The sequence below is a fragment of the Phocoena sinus genome, chromosome 13 (genome assembly GCF_008692025.1).
Source record: "Phocoena sinus isolate mPhoSin1 chromosome 13, mPhoSin1.pri, whole genome shotgun sequence".
Taxonomy (NCBI): Eukaryota; Metazoa; Chordata; class Mammalia; order Artiodactyla; family Phocoenidae; genus Phocoena; species Phocoena sinus.
The window spans coordinates 4,194,970-4,213,210 of record NC_045775.1 but is presented as its reverse complement, the minus strand read 5'-3'; positions in this window follow the sequence as shown (position 1 = coordinate 4,213,210).

Below are 18,241 nucleotides of genomic sequence, written 5' to 3'. Positions count from 1 at the left end.
ACATTTGCTAAGTTTTCTTCTCTGTGTCGCATATCAGCCTGTTCTCAATCATTAGTTCGGATAGATATAAGATCATTGCCATCTTTTAGAATGAAGTACCCAAGGCATTTTATCCCAAATTCAATAATCTCAGCCTTTGATTGTCTGGATTTTTTTCCTCCTGAAGATAAGATAGAAAAATACATAAAAGGAAAACAGGACCAAAATCCATAAGATGAACCCCAGGTACGGGACCCTTAAGACCACATTCCCATCACTTTCTTGCTCCTCTGACTTGGATTCAGGGCACAGCTGGAACGGGGCACCAGAGACATGGAGCTGTCTTCTGGACAAGCACATATCACAGGGCAGGAGGTGAGGGAAGTTTGTGTATTTCAATGCTGTGGAGGGATTTCACTGAACAGCTTCACAAAATGGCTCTTTAAAATTGTCTGTTTTGTGGAGTATTATCACGATTCAGTGCATGAAAAGGCCTCACCATCCTAAGCACACACATTAGTGGGGAGATATTAGGAGTTCAGACCCCTCTTTAGTCGATCACTGCAACCCTCATCCAAGCCATTTTCTAAAGCAATTGAAAATTGCCACTGAAGAATGTTCAGCAATGTTTGCCATGAGACGTTTCAGTGTGCAGATCAGCACTGGAGACTTGAAAATACACATCATGTCAAAGCCTCACTGTGTCAAGGATCCATTTCTTTAAAAGAGTTCTTGCATATGAATTTAGAATTCAATAGACTATATTAGCTTCAAGGAAGTAGTCAAGGGGTAATTGTTAAATAGTGTAAAATTTTCAAAACTAACTGTTTATGTGACAAAATTAGTGCTATAGTCAATTGTTTAAATACAAATTTCTTAAAAATTGAGGAAGTGCACAGGTTAATAGTATTTTCTGTATCTGGGAAAGAAATTAGGATATCAGCAATTGAAAAGGCTCTAACTGAGGAATAATCACTCCCCAAATCTCAGTTCTCAGAGAAGAGCGTGCAGGTTTTTTGTGATGGTTGACCAGATGGCCCATCAGGGGACCAGCACCCTGCTGAGATGCATGGGGTTCTCTATCCCCTTGGTCCTACCATCAATCCATGTCTGCTCCCTGCCAAATGGAACAGGGGCTGCCACGCCAACCATGCATGACTCCCTTCTCTTCTTTGCCCTCCTTCCATCTGTCCTGGGAAGTGCCCTGACACATGGGTTACCTTCTAGTCCTCCCTACAAATTATGCCACCAGCTGGCAGAGTTGCTGAGCTGGCAGGAAGTGGGCAACACCATGGACCTTGGCCAGCCATTGTCACTCCACTCAACGTCTTTTCTTCCCTTTCGTCTTTTCCTCTCCTGGCTGCTTATTCCTGTCCTGCTCATTCCTAACAGAATGAAGCTGAAAAAATAAATAAACTAAAGCAACGCTGACAGTAACAGTAAAGTCTCCAGAACTTTCCATCTTTTAAAGACATCTCTGATGCTTTCTGAAGTTTGGTCAAATTCTATGGGGCTTGATCTCCCCACCAAATGCATTCTGTGAAGGTGAAGATTATGCTGGCGAGTTTCTATGGTGACTTATCCGCTGTACTCACAACACACTATCGTGTGGTAACACTCTTCCCCCAAACTTGCCCCATAGAAGCCACCACCGGGACCACCATTTTTTTCTTATTTAACCAAACAGCTGCATCTCCTTGCACCCCTTCAGGCTGTGGAGATGGCTCCCTCTTGGGAGTTTACAAAGTTTACTCTGATAAGGCTTGCTTGCCAATGTTGTGGTCATTTTTCTGCCATCTTTATCTTGTTTTTATGATTGAATTCTCAACCCCTAGAGAACATCCTCTGGGCACAATGTGAAGAGGCATGGTTTCTGCCATTTCTCCAAGCAGAATTAAAAATAGCATGGTCAGAGCACTTAAGAACTGAAGTGAGTTTCCAGTAACTCAGTTCCTTGTAGGCAGGGAGTATGCATGATGGTTAGTGTCAGAAAAGCTCAACAGCTCAGCTTTTTCATTTACCAGTTGTATGGTCTTGGGCAAATTATATGATTGCATAAATATTAGTTTATTTGTAAAATGGGAAAAATAGAGTTATTTATCTAATAAAGCTTTGATAATTTAAGAAACATTCATCTGTAATCCGTGTTTAGAAGAATGTCTGGAACAGAGAAAATTCTCAATATTTGTTAGATATTCTTTTTATTTTATTATTGTATTATTACCATGTCTATGATCTCCTGGGCTCTAACATGTCTTTGTATTTCTTGTAGTTGCTTAAAATATGTTTGTTGTTTCTTAGTTTCTTTGATTAATGAGTTGTTCTTTGTTTAAAGTTTGAAAACACATATATATGTACATATTTAAGCTATACAAAGAATATACACTAAACATCAAGTCTTCTACCCAACCCTCCAAACCTCCTTCTTCTGAGTCAATCACTATTAGCAATTATTTATATGTCTTTCAAAATATGTGTGCTTGTTTTTCATATATATATATATATATATATATATATATATATAATCTGCTGAAACTATCTTTATGCTCCTCCCAAGCCCATACTACTGTCTTCCCATCAGAGGTAATCCCTTTCATGAATTTTATAGTTATTTACCTTGTTTTCCTTTTTAATAATTTTACCATGCCTAACTCCAAACACAATTTTTTTAGTTATGTTTATTTTAAGCTTTATAAAGAGGCTACTAATCAGCTTTTAAATTTATTTTTAATGAGTAGAAGCATGTTATACATATTTTTCAAGCTTTTTTTCTCTTAACTATAGTCACTGCTTTTTTAAAGTATTTGAGTCAATTGTGTGAATCCGAAAATTTTCATAATTGTGAATTGATGAAGATAGAAATAAGACTAGTTTTTAAAAACAATTATGCCTAGAAATACTATCATTTTAGTGATTCTTCTATAACTTTTTTTTCCCCTCTTTTCAGGTCTTTGACATATTTGGAAACAAAATGGTTAAACGCTGATACTTCTAAATTATAAAGGCGGTGCAAAGAGGTGAGAACTGGAATTACAGCTCATTTTCTTGTCCGCAGAATGGGTCACAGCGATGTTGGAGTTGAGGGTTCCATCACATCTATGAGAGCTCCAAATATATTTATTATCTGGGATAATAGCTTAATAATGACTCACACAGATAGGAATGCTGTTGGGTGACCCTAAAATGAAATCAACTGCTGCATTTCTAATCATTTTAGTTAGTCCTTCAGGTTTTTATTAAAATAGGCATAATGTTGATGATGTATATATTAGCTGTTAAAAACTTAGCTTATGATACTTTCCATGCACAAAAAGCAATTAGACTAACAGCACTACAGATTCGTGAGCACAGACTCCAAACATGTGGTGCTTACAACAATTCCGTATTGAAACAAATTATTTTCCATGTAAAGGTGTTAATTATGAGTCCGCTTACAGTCATCTGAATTCCTCAATAGAAGGGAGTGTGAGCAAACAAGGGACTCAACGTCAGCACCTAGGGTTCCTTTAGGAAATGTGGATATTTCTGAGTGCCTTTGCAGCTGGGGAAAGCTGGAGGCATGGAGGAATCAACCCCAGAAAAATTATTTTTTTGAAGTTTGCCTGTATTCACTTTACCTAATCGCTTTATACTCAGTATTTAACTTGTTTTACATTTTCCTGGAAAGAGGAACATATCTCACTTAAGAACATTTAGATAAATATAACAAAAACAACGAGAGATGAGACTTGTTTACATTGATATATGAGCCAGTCTAAGAGATCTCCCAGTCTCAGTTTGCTGACTGGTTTGATTGCTTTATTTTAATCATTCTTTAGCTCCTCCTTTGCTCCCTCCCTCCTTCCTTCCCCCCTTTCCTGTTTTTATTCCACACTTGGTGACAAGCTGCTACATGCCAGCCTTAATAGATGCCAGTATTAGGCTCTGGGACAACAAATAGGTCACAGTCACTTGAATTCAAATGAACAAAGAAACAGCTAATTTTTAGTCATTTTGGTTGTGTGTATTTACACCAGAAGGGTGAGTTTGGTGAAAAAAGGGTGAAGTCAAAGACATGTATCAAATAACTTAAAGTATCTTAATATAACTAGAACCTCATCTACTCATGTGTGTGAGTCTCCTGTTGGTTCTATTTATAAAATGTCTTAAGAAATATTAGGAGGCAAATTAAAAGGAGAGAAATTCCTCTAATGATGGTCAAAATAACTCCATACTCTGTATATAAACTATAAAAAGGGATAGAGGAAATATAAGCATTAGTTTACTAGTGAATAGAGAGACTATCAGAGTGTCTCTAGTATATAAAACATGACTCAAAATTTTTTAAAATTTCCCTCCTCTTTCTCCCCTCTGCCATCTGCCATCTAACCGACTCGATGGGATCACACAAGCCAGGGTAAGCCATTTGATTGTGAGGTTGCTGGTAGTGCAAATATGCTCCTTCTTTCAGGGTCACTGGGTAGAGACAAGAATAACAAAAATAATTTAACAGGTAGAGCAAAGTGCGATGCACAAAGTAGGTAAGTAATTACAACAGAAAAACACAGTCTGTGCTTGATATGCTGGTCCTTCTATTGGACTACTCACTAAGCTTATACGATAATAGCTAATCCTGAAAATACTATGCTAAATGAAAGAAGTCAATCCCTAAGATTCTATGTTATATTATGCTACATATATGGAATGTCCCAGGAAAACTTATAGACACATAGAAATTATGTTAATGGATGCCTGCAGCTGGGGGCTGGGGAGCAGGAAAGAAGAACCAGTCATGAGTAGGGACTTTCTTTCTGAGTGATGAAAATATTCTAAAATTATATTGTGGAGATAGTTGTACAACTCTGTGAAGCTACTAACAGCCGCTGAACTGTGTATGTTAAGTTGATAAGTTTCATAGTATGTGAAATATATCACAGTCAAGCTTTAACAAATGAGTTCCCCTAGGGTCAGGACCTTCCCCAGCACCTAAGGGCAGCACAGTTTCCCGACTGGAGTAACAGATGAGCCGCCCTACAGGAGAAGCTGGTTCGAGGGGCCTCCTCATGCCCACCCCTCTTCCATCTGCACTTAAACCGGCCCTTGCTTGGGGACATCCTAAGCAGGAGGTGGCCACAATTCTACTTAACCCGTCAAAAGGACCTAAGGGAAGACGAAGTAGAAGAGGCAGTTGTCCATTCAAGGAAAAAGCGAGAGAAGGAAGAGAGAATTTCTGCTTGTCTGATTCAGTGTCTGCGTTCCTTCAACAGTAGGGTCCTTCCCCTCCCCGCAGCTGGCTTTCTTGTTCGCTTGGAGCCCATTTTCTCTTTGATCTGTATCAGTATCTCTTCCTCCTTGGGATAGATTGACTTAACACAGAACAAGAACCTTCAGTTCCTTAGAGGAGAGTGTACCTGACCTTGATTCACAGGGCCCTCTATTCAGCATTTCGGGATCTTTACTGTTCAGGTGCAGAATCTGAGTTAATGGTTCTCTTCAGTTCACAGTTCACCTTCGTCACCAATTTGTGCAAAGGTCCTTTTTAAAAAAAATTCATTTGCATCTTCTCGCATAATCATGATCTATTCTCGACCCTCCCATTTTTGCAACCACCTAAACGTGGTTCTTGTGTGTCATTGGTTTGTAGGTGCTCTTTCAGAATGACTGAATGGACTTTGAATTAATATATATAGTATTTGTTATGAATGCATTGTTTGAACTCTTTTTAGTGCTTATTTTTTATGGTACCTATCTAGCACCATAAAATCAGGTTTGGATGTCACCTACTAAGTGACTTGAATATTTATTTAAAGTGGCTATATAAGGGCTTCCCTGGTGGTGCAGTGGTTGAGAGTTCGCCTGCCGATGCAGGGGACACGGGTTCGTGTCCCGGTCCGGGAAGGTCCCACATGCCGCGGAGCCGCTAAGCCTGCGTGCCCGGAGCCTGTGCTCCGCAACGGGAGAGGCTACAACAATGAGAGGCACACATACCACACACACACAAAAAAAAGTGGCTATATAAAATAAAATTATGTCAAATGAATCATGTTACTCTAACATCCTTAAAGGAGAGTATATGTTCTTTGTAAGGATTTTTTAATGTTGAGAGAAAGTAAGAATAGCAGAAAAAAAGAAAGGAAAGGAAGAGAAGAGAAAGGAAACGCCCAAGCCCTTCCACACGTGTCCTTCTTAATCACGGTCCTTCATGAGTCTTGCCTCCATTTTGCATCTCATATACCATGGCCATCCTTGTTTTGTGATCACCCTTCCTTCTGACCTAAGCATTCAGGCATGTGGTTGCATCATAGCAAATGTCTCCCATCTTAGCCTATCTGTACTGATACAGTCAACACGCAGTGTTCAAGAAAACAGATTGGTCCTGCCTCAGCCAAGTGTTTGTGATGGCTCATTGTCCCTGATGCTCACACAGGTTAGGCTTTGCGCTTGACACTGCCTCCTACAGATTTTGTACCCAGGCACATTTTGTGTAAATGTCCAGTCACTTGGAGGAGCCGTGGTGGAGCTGATAGGCATTGTTTACTCCTGGATATTTAAAATGAAAACGACGGTATCTATGGTTCAGTCCAGGTCAGAGGCTTTGCCAAAAGGTACCATTACAGGGGCCTGTCCAGGTCATGTGACTTGTAAACTGAAGGGTGTGCTCGAGTTTGAAGTCATGAACTAAATGATCTAAGTCTTGCTTAAGGAGCCAGCTGGAGTAAGTGCTATAGAAGCTGGAACTGCAGCTTCAGAGGCAGATGCAACATGGGTTTTTTGTTGGCATGACGTCTCTAGACACTCACCTTATTTTAAGGTGAAGGTCATGTTTCACATTGCTGGTTAATCCTACCTCGATTCAGGAACTCACAGTGATCCTCCTTTCACAGTGATATTTCCCGTTATGTACTCTATTTCTGTAAGTCTCGTTTTGATGCTTGCCATGCAGTGTTCAGGAGGAGATACCAGCTTTGCAATATATGGTGGTTTGATATTTACAAACTTCTGGCTTATGTCTGGTTCCCTGAAAATGACTTTAAAAGAAAAGATTTATGGGACTTCCCTGGTGGTCCAGTGGTTAAGAATCCATGCTTCTTCTGAAGGGGGTGTTGGTTCGATCCCTGGTCAGGGAACTAAGATCCTGCATGCCACGTGGTGTGGGCACAAAGAAAAAAAAAAAGAGAAGAGATTTATGTGCAAGAGATTTTGGGGGTGCACACTCAGAAAATCATCGGTAAGAGACTTAGGGAAACACTTGAACAGAAGGATGGTTGAGCTATGGTGTCACTGCAACAGAGACTCAGCTAATAAGGGAAGGGGCTCTGGAAGTGGAATGGCCCAGACAGTTGTCCCCAGGCTAAGCAAGAGACCAGACATTTGTACCCCAGGGACCAGTCACTGGACACGCCTAAGCCCAGTTATAACCTGGGGGAGACAATGCCTTTTGGGCAAGGAGCAAGGGCAATTCCTGAATAGATGTTTACCAGTTAACAATGAGCCTCCAGTGCCTTCATCTTGGGATCTGGATGGCATTTTGCAACATCCCATGCATTGTATTACTTTATCAAAGCAATTAAATAAGGTAAATATTATTAATCCCATGTTATAAAGGAGAGAGCTGATACTTAACGGAACTCCCAGGTAGTTATTATTTCACACTTGGGTCACAGAGCTGTACAGTGATAGGGGCAGGTCTTGAAACCAGGTTTTGGATGAAAAACCCAGTGTAGGAGTTTCTGGGCTGGTGAACACATCTGTGAGCTGGGAGAGTGGTTCAGCCCAGTTCCATGGGGACAGACACTCCTGCACTCAGTCCCTTTGCAGACCACACCCTATGTACCCATTCATGTAGTGGTTCATCTGTATCCTTTATAATACCCTTAATGATAAACTAGTAAGCATAAAAAAACAGTTCAATTTTGGTAGTTTTATAGACAACACAGAAAGAAAGGAAAGGAGGAAGGCAAGGAAATTGCTTAGGAAAATGGAAGTGATTTGAAACTTGTCTTAGAATAATATAACATCTAAAATAAAAGTCTGACAATGAAGGAAATATTAAAGAAATTTGCTTGTATATTACAAGAAGGTCAAATTAGACATGCCCCCTTCATCTCCCTAATTCAATTCTGAAGATTCCATGGGAAGAAAGACTGTTGATCAATTACAATACAACAAACTAAATAGAATTATAAAAGCCCCTGATTCAGTGTGTGTTGGGGGCTGAATTGGCTGAAGGTCACAGTGTGGAGATGGGCAAGAGAACATTTTTCTCTTCCCATGTTACCTTGGGAGATTACTGGCTGCTTTTTCACTCTTTCAAGACAAAAAAAAAAAAAGAAAAAGAGAAAATTTAGTTAACATCATGCCAGCCTCTGAGCATTTGCTCCTCAATACCAACAGCCTCAAGCCATCAAGTGAAGCTTGATTACAAATGAAAAGACTGAACAGAGCAGGGCACGTGTGAGGAACAGGTGACGGTTCCAGAGACTCTCTGCATTAGGCATCGACCTTCACTTATTGTGGCCCAGACCAGGAAGGACAAGGGGAAGACCCCGTCAGCATCCCTCCCTCCCAGTCACACACATCTGAAAATATCAGGTGACTATAAACTCATAACGATAAATAATGAGACATTTTGAGACAACTAACTGAACATATTATTTCAGATATAGCACAATTTTGAAAGCAGAGAGATCAGGAAATTACAGTAAACTTCCTTAGGGAGAATATCTTATATTTGAAGCAATTATTTTAACTACGATATAAAATCTAGTAGTTAAAATAAAGATATTCATAGATGGGTATATTAAAAAGCTATATGTCTGAAGAACAAATCGATGGCTGGACAGACTAGATAAAACAGTTCTCAAGGGCACGGAGAAAGAAAAAGAGTTAATATAACAAAAATAAATAAAAATACAAAAATGAAAAGTTAAATTAGATGCAGGAGGTGATATTACTTTTGAGAACAGAATTGAGAGAGACTAGAAAGGCCAAAAACTATCTAAGTGATGCTCTGGAAAGATCACAAAAATAATCTATTGGTTTCTTAATAGATTTAAATGAACACGTAAACCGAATAACCTCTTCAAAGTCATTACCTATGAGAAATAAAACTATGCCCACATTCCACACGGCAATTTGCACATGAATGTTAATGTCAGACTTATTCACAATAATCAAAAACTGGAAACAATCCATCAGTGTGTAAACTGATAAACAAGATGTGATACATTCACGCACTGGAACACTACACAGCAGTGAAAATGAACAAATCAGCAAATACACATAACGACATGGATGTGTTCCAAACTCATTTTGCTAAATGAAAGACGCCAAATGTAAAAAGTGAAACACTATACACTTCATTGCAATGAAATTCTACAAAAGACAAAAACAATCCCATAGTGAAAGAAAGCAAGTAAGTGGCTGCCTGGAATTGGAGAGGAAGGGAGTTTGACTGCAAAGGCACATGAAAGACTTTTTGGGGGGGATGAAATGTGTCTTAGCTGTTGTTGTGGTTACAAGTATATATAGATTTTTCAACACTCACTGAACTATTGACTTACAAAGAATTCATCTTGTGACATGTAATCATACCTTAATAAAATTTATGTATGTCTATGTAAGCGTACATATATATGTACAGTCATGCTTGTATTTTCTATCAAAACTCCCCGGAGACAGAGAAAGTTTGAAGAAGTAGGTGAAAGAAGTTTTCCAAACTTGAATCAAAAGGAAGAGAATCAAGGATGAAAATTTAGAAAATTTAAAAATAGTCTAAATAGAACTTATACCAAAAAAAGCATATCTATATCTATCTATCTATGGAATAACTAAATATTAGTTAATAAAACTGTGTATAAAAACATAACACATTTTTACATTTTTGACATCAGATAATCTCATTAGTATATTAATATAGTAGAATAAAGGATGAAAAATTACATAAAGATTTCAAGAGAGACAGAATAAAGTATTTAATAAAAGTGAACATTAAAAAATATCAGAATACTAGAAAGGGAAGAACTACACATAAATGTAATATTATTTTATATAAAAATCCTGCAGGAAACCTCATATTCAATGATGTATCGGATTTCAGCTCTGACTTTATGGAGGTGGATATTTTGTTTGGTTATTTGAGTTTAAAGCTATGAGATCTTTTTATGCTACATGGAAACTTTTTAATGGTTTTGTTTTGTTTTCATGATGTTCATTCCTATATCATTTTACCAATTTCTTTTAGTATACATCCAATAGTTAAAAGGAAATCATGGCAAGATCCTCTTTGATTATTGTTTGCCTTTGAATAAAGTTTGTTTTTTCCTGGATGAGCAATTCTTAAAAGCATAGTGTTGGAGGAGTGTGGGCAGATAAGAAAACATTCAAAAGGGACAACTGGGGAGAACCCCAGAGTCCCATGGTATCACACATACTGTTTCAGCACCAGCTAGGTTTACCAGCCTAGAGCAGCTCTCTGTCAGGAGAAGAAATCTAGTCCTTGATGGGAGTTTAGAGAGTCAGGATGGGCATCATCAAAAAGTCTACAAACAATAAATGCTGGAGAGGGTGCAGAGAAAAGGGGGCCCTCCTACACTGTTGGTGGGAATGTAAATTGGTGCAGCCACTATGGAGAACAGTATGGAGGTTCCTTAAAAAACTAAAAATAGAACTACCGTATGACCCAGAAATCTCACTACTGGGCATATATTGGGAGAAAACTCTGATTTGGGAAGATACACGTATCCCAGTGTTCATAGCAGCATTATTTACAATAGCCAAGACATGGAAGCAACCTAAATGTCCATCAACAGATGAATGGATAAAGAAGTTGTGGGGAGTATACACACACACACACACACACACACACACATACACACACACACACACACACACATGGTGGAATATTACTCAGCCATAAAAAATAATGAAATAATGCCATTTATAGCAACATGGATGGACCTAGAGATTATTATATTAAGTGACATAAGCCAGGAAAAGACAAATATCATATGTTATCACTTCTATGTGGAATCTAAAAAAATAAGATACAAATGAAATTATATACAAAACAGAGACTCACAGACATAGAAAACAAACATATGGGTACCAAAGGGGAGGGGTGGGGTATAAATCAGGAGGTTGGGATTAACAGATACACACTGCTATATATAAAATAGATAAACATCAAGGACCTACTATATAGCAAAGGTTATAGTTTGTAATAACCTATAAGGGAAAATAATCTGAATATATATATATATATATATATATATGTAACTGAATCACTTTGCTGTACACCTGAAACTAACACGGCATTGTAAATCAACTAAATTTCAATAATAAAAAATAAGAACAGATTGCCATTTCCTGATAAATAAATTAGGGACTCCTTTGCCAGCATCATAAAGCCTAATTTTTCATAAAACTGTAGAAGCCTAATTCACAGGAGCTGGCTACCTGGTCCTGGAAGGACGAAGAACAAAGTTGAAAATGTTAAAGACTCTAGGGCTTTGAATCAGGTCTTTTAAAATAATTTCTCCTAAAAGGAGAAATAGAAGCTTCCAAAGAGATGTGACAAGTCTCTGACTGCTATGAGAAGAGGACACCAAGAAGGTGTTGTGTGTTACCTGGATTCATATACTGTAATCTCAAAGAAAGCTTGGTGAATTCCAATTCAGTGCCCTTCTAATGGTATATTCCAGTAGAAAAATCACACCATCCCAATAGACCTCAAGTAAACACTTCCAGCTGGAGGAAAGAAGCGTACTTCACAAGGGGAGAATGAGGGTGTTGTCATGACAACTATGAAGAGTGTTTTATTAGATGGCTGAACTGAATGCTGTGCAGAGCTTCCGGGCTCTGTGGTCTTAGTTGAAAGTCTAGGAAGCTGTCTGATGTCTCACATCCTTAAAATTGTAGAAAAATGTGGCTACTCTGATCTCCAAAGTGTGACCCAGTGAGACACACCCCTTTTATCTTAATCCTGGTGTCTGCTTCAAAACAGATAAACATCTACCTATGTAGGTATATATATATGGAAGGCTCTGGAAAACCATCCACTTGTTCTCTGTGTTGGACGTCAAGGCTGCATAAGCCTCTCACTTTAGAGAACGTCTTGACAATACATTTAGTGCTGAAAGGCCTGGGGAGACTGACTCAGGACCTCGAGGGAGAGCTGTGGATCCTGATGGAGAATCAGGATTTCAGATTTTACTTATCTCAAAGATCTCTTTGTTTCCTTTCATTCAAATTCTTCTCTTCTATAGTGAGAGCTAAGATTTAAGCCAGTCTTTATACAAACTTGTCTCTCCTACAGTTGGAACCAAATTTTAAGTCAGTCTTTATATATGTTTAAAAGCTACTTGACCAAAAATCTTTCCTCCAGTGCTTTGGTCAGTCTCACTGAAGCCGAATCCAGCCTCTGTACCCTGACACCGAATTAATTTTCAAAGACAGAGTTTTGGGTGAAGTAGAAAACAATAGCTTTATTGTTTTTCCAGGCAAAGGGGGCCACAGCGGGAAAATGCCCTCAAAGCTGTGTGTCCCTGGATGGGGTAGTGAGAAGTTTTGTAGCAATGGTTCAAAGAGGGTGTAATCAGCTCATGGACATTCTTCTGATTGGCTGGTGGGATGGTAAGTGGGAGTCAGCATCACCGATCTTCTGGTTTCAACTGGTCTGGGGTCTCTGTGGGCAGCAGACAGTTAACTTCTCCCACCTGGAGGGAGTTTCAGTATCTGCAAAACAGCTCAAAGATATTGTTGTGTGTATCCCTTGAGGGAGAACCAGGACCCTGCCTCAAGGCTGCACTATGTTTTCTCTTGACTGCTCCTCCCATGTCTCACATCCCCTCCTTCCCTAATTAGCAATTCTTTGAACCTATTCCTTGGAGCTCAGGGAAGGTCATGGAGACTGAATGAAGCCTGTTTCCTGTAATCAAGAAATGGGGGACACAGAGAGGCTTTTGTGCCCAGGAGCCCCACAGAGTCTTGCTGAGTATCACCACCAATTTTTGTTTAATCGTGAATATTTTATTCTTTCTTTGAAGGAATTATTAAAAATAAATACCCTAAACTTAACACCAGATTCCCTAACCATTTAACTTTAGTAAGAAAAACAAATCTTCAAAGCAGCTAATTTTGATTATCCACAAAGACCTTGCATAATGATAATAAAAAACAAGAGGCATTTTTGTCAAAATCACCTAACTTTTTTCCTGAGTAATATTTGAATACACTTAGAACAGTGTAATGTAGCCAAAGAGGCTAGAGTGATGCTTAGTGCATGGGAGGATCTCAACACAGGTTTTGAATGAATGCTCTGATCCTCATTTTCTTGTATCTACATTAATTGCAGAACTAAGATCTGAACTCCAGTACTTTGATGTCAGAGGCAGTGCTTTGGTCTACTATGCCCACCATCTTCTGAGCACTCATTTACTTGTCATTTTATTTTGTTTTGCATTAGGGAAAGTGGTTGACTTGTTTCCTTTCTCTACTGATTGGGATGCTTTAGGGGATAGAGACAGTGCCCTGTAGATCTACTTCTTTTAATAAAACATAAAGCAGAGGGCTTGCTTCCAGTAGCTGGAGCCAAGCTGATGGGGAGAACACATGGGTTTTAGACTCAGACCAAATCTGAATTTCAGCTTGGACACTGTTATGGGCTAATCAAGTTCCCCACAAACCCCCAAATTTATATGCTGAAACCCTAACCCCCAGTACCTCGGAATGTGACTGTGTGTGGACCCAGAGCCTCTAAAGTAGTAACTAAGTTAAAATGAGTCTGTTAGGGTGGGCCCTAATCCAATATGACTGGTCACCTTATGACAAGAGGAAGAGACACCAGGGGACCGTGAGCACATAGAAAAGACCATGTAAGGACTGATCGAGAAGGCAGCCACCTGCCAGTCAAGGAGAGAGGCCCCAGGGAAACCAAACCTGCCGACATCTTGGTCTTGGGCTTCCAGCCTCCACAACTGTAAGAAAACCAATTCCTGTTGTTCATGGTATTTTGTTTGGACAGTCTGAGCAGGCTAATACAGTAGTTATACTCCTAATCATACTGTGCTCTTAGGCAAGTCATGAAACTATTCTGTGTCACGATTTCACATCTACAGAATTATGGAAGGTGATGGCACATAGTACTTGTTAGAAAATGGTACCTATTATTACTGTTGTTATATTATTATTATCATTAAGATATTGGACTTCACTAGAGAAAACAGAGTTAATTGTACCATAAGTATGTAAACCACCCTTCTGTATGTTGAAGTGAAGGGTACACTGCACACTCACATATAGATATAAGCCATATCAGATCACTGTTGTATATACAGCTATTTTACTATTTTATTTATTAAATAACATATATTTATATATTATGTAACTTACTATTTTCCCATTTTCCAAGAACAAATGAAATTTGAGCCCATTTCCATAGGTGGTTTATGCAAAATGACAAACCCACAACCACTTACATGTGGACACTCCTCACCTGAAGACAGGGTCCATTCTCCCTTGTATATCAGCTCTGAGAGCTTGTTCTCTGATATGTATTGGTTGCTAGTTCATTTGTCTCAGCCTTAAGCTGGTACTGGTTGATGTTTCAAAAATTATTGTAGTCTATGTTTTAGAGTGTGCTTTCCATGGTTTCTATGAAATCCAAGGTATGTGGCTATTTAAGTATAGTCTGGACAAAGGGCCGTTTTTTTCTCCTTTTTTTTTTTTTTTTTAACAAACTCCTTTAATAGGAAGTGAATGTATACCCTGATTTTCCTGGGATTGTCCCTAAACACATTGTCCTGGCATGATTATTAAAAACAGGGCCTCTCACTTCTCGATATTCTCCTGGTTTGGATAATCATTTAAGCATCATTTGGATGACATTTATGGTTACCCTACATGTAGGGCACTCTTTGTCTTCACAGCCACATCTTCTGTAACCACATCATCAAGCGATTCAATACATCTCACTTTGAAGGCTAGCGTATTTGAACATTACAGACATTGAGTATACACTGTCAGATTTCTTCCCTAGTATACACTGTCAGATTTCTTCCCAGATTTCTCAAGGCACAAACAGAAGGCAAAGATAGGAGTGGAAAAATAAAAATAAAAATGTTAAACCAAACATTATTCTCCCTTGGTAATGCTATTCCAGGACTTGAATACTCTGCCTTTTCCAGACTTCCTTTGATGATAGCTCTTTGCTAGTTGGTCTATAAACTCAACTGACAAGACTTTCATGAATTGTCTCTAAGTTTTGAGAACTAGGCTAAATAATGCTTCTCCATGGTCTCCAAATTCACTGAGTTTGCTATTGAAAATTACGAAAAAGTACTAGGGATCCCAGATTCTGGTCAATTTTACATCTATTTGGGGATAAATGTAAAATACCATAGTGTTGGCACTCTTGTCCTTTATGGAGGACATTGTAAAAGAAAAAGTTGGGTCCTGGAAGATAAAGGATGTTGGGCCAGAAGGATAAAAAAGCTAAAAACTACAAAACCACACTAAGATTCAATATGCTAAGAGAAGAGTCAAAGTAGTGAAATAAGTCAGACAGAGAAAGACAAATACCGTATGATCTCACATTTATGTAGAATCTATTAAAAAAAACTCATAGAAATGCAGAGCAGATTGGTGGCTTCTAGAGGCAGGGGTAGGAGGGATTGGGTGAAGGGGGTCAAAGGGTACAATCTACCACATATAAGATAAGTAAGAACTGAGGATGCAGTGCATAGCCTAGTGACAATAGGTAACACTGGTGTATGGTGTATTTAAAAGCTGCTAAAAGAGACTAGATCTAAAAGTTTTCATCACACGGAAAAACTATTATTTTAACTAAATGAGGTGATGGATGTTAACTAGACTTGTTTCAGTAAACATTTAACAATATATGTGTGTTAAATCACTATACTGTACACCTTAAACATATACAGTGTTTTATGTCAACTATATTTCAATAAAACTGAAAGGAAAAACAAACAAACATACAAAAGTCAAGGTGACTGGCTAATTCAGGGTTGAGGATGGGGCCGGAGCCAAGAGTATCGGCAGGAAGACAAATGCAAACTAGCTCGGGACAGGATGGAACCAAGAGTAATATTGCTTTCTGTAACATGCATGCCTTGCTTTTTAGTCTGCCTAGAGAGTAATTGATGGGTGAGTGTGTCAGCCCTCATAAAGACAAGTGATGGAAAAAGGCAAGCAGTGAAGACTTGAGGCTAATAAGAGTAGGAGCCAGATATCCATTTTGTGCAACGACAAGCACCAAACAAATGAAACTCGGGGATGTATAAACCCATAATAAATGGCTTTTAGAGACAGCATTCTTTCTGGCTTGCCTGGACTTGAAGCAGCCTGGGTCTGTTAAAAAATGAGAGAGGCCTGATTGTAATGATTTACTCTCGAGATCCTCGGTGACTCAGCCAATGCGATTCTTTTGTCTCACCAAAGTGTCTCTCTCTCACACAGTAATTTGCTAGTTTCTCCAGCGAGATTCTTCCTTCATTATGGCCAGCCTTCTCATTTTACCATTATTACTTTCTTGTTCTTCCACATTGAAGCCCTCATGCTACCAAAATCAGAACATCTCTGTCATTTACAATAATGCATTGAGTTTTATTCATGCCAAGGTAATATAGCCCAGGAGAAACTCTTTGTATCACTTAAGTGCTATCTGGCAATACCACCATAAGAAAGGAAAAAATGAAGGCTTGTTATCTGTCAGCCTGAAAACAATCCCTTCTGTTTTGACTTGAAAGGCAGCTGGCTTACAGGGATACCTTTACCCAGGAAGAGATTTACTCTTTTCTAAAAGTAAAGACCACATAGACCTTTTAGACCCTGACAATGGGATCAAAGACACAATGCACTAGTGTCTTATAGTCACTGACATAAAGGCATGATCAAATTAAGAAGACTCAGAAAATCTAATAATGTAGCCCTTGTTAAAGTGCATACGTGTCCTCCACATTCTGTTCAGACGTGACTCATTTGAAACTCAGAAATGCACTGGCCTTCCAGATACTCATATATTTGTGTTTATAGAATTTCTGATTATTTGGAAAGGTGAGTTGCCCTATACATCTGAGTTGATTTTTATGCTGATTATTAATTAGAAAATGAATCCAAAGATAACATTTCAGGTCAAGGGCAATTCTTCACCATCATAGTTTTCTCCATGATTTTGTTTTGTAGACATTGGGTCTTTATGCCATGATGTCGGCAACTGCTTGAATTTATAATACTGAAAGTGAAGGACCTACCTAGAAACAAGACTTTTCAAAGGAACATTGTATATGTTGAAATATTTTTGATGAATATAATATATATATATTCATCAAAAATATTATATACATACATATATATATATAATCACCTTACATTAGAACCTATGTTGAAAATTCTACACATTGTTTTCTCTCTTCTTAAGTACTTAACGTCTAACTCTGCATTTCTTTCCACACAGCTTAGAAGCATTTTGTATTCTCTACCCTGAGAGTCATCTTTGCCTTCTTCTTGCTTCCAGCCAGTTTTCTTTAAAAAAGAATCACCAAAAGTCTACAAACCATAGCCCACATATAAATTACTCATGTTTCACAATGAATTCCTTGCAATATGATTTCCACCACTATCATGCAGGTTACCTTATTGATGACTCTGGGGGACAAGTGTGCATTTTGCATGAAGAGTCTTTGGGAAACCCACGAGTTGGTAGCGTCTGCCTTCCCCAGGCACTAATGATGGATGAACTGCCAGGTCAAATAGCTTTTCTTAGTTCTTACTATCTTTGGATCTGTGCCCCCCATGCTCTTCCTTTGAGCACTTGTCTTGGTTTTGGTTGATGATTTACTCCTTTGAATTGTGTTCCCATTCTCACCAGGGGTCACAGCTCACCAGACTTCTCTAATGCTTCTTCCTTTATTTACTCAGCTTTTTTTTTCTTTCTTTTTTTTTTTTTTTTACAACAATTAACTATAGGATCCCCTCCTGGCAAACTCCAACTCTATCCCTAAAAATTTGGTGTGTGTGCCAATATCACATCTCCAACTGTTTACTGGCAATTTCCACTCAAATTACTTTTCCTTCCCAAGCTTCCCCCTCCTACCAACACACACACACACACACACACACACACACACACACACTCACCTCTTTACCTGGGTACCTGTTGGTGGGTGAACAAGATTAGAGAGGCAAATAAGGAGGAATAATCTTTCCTTTGGCACAATGTGCTCTTAGTTGACTTTTTAGACAGTTTCTTTGTGCCTAAATTACA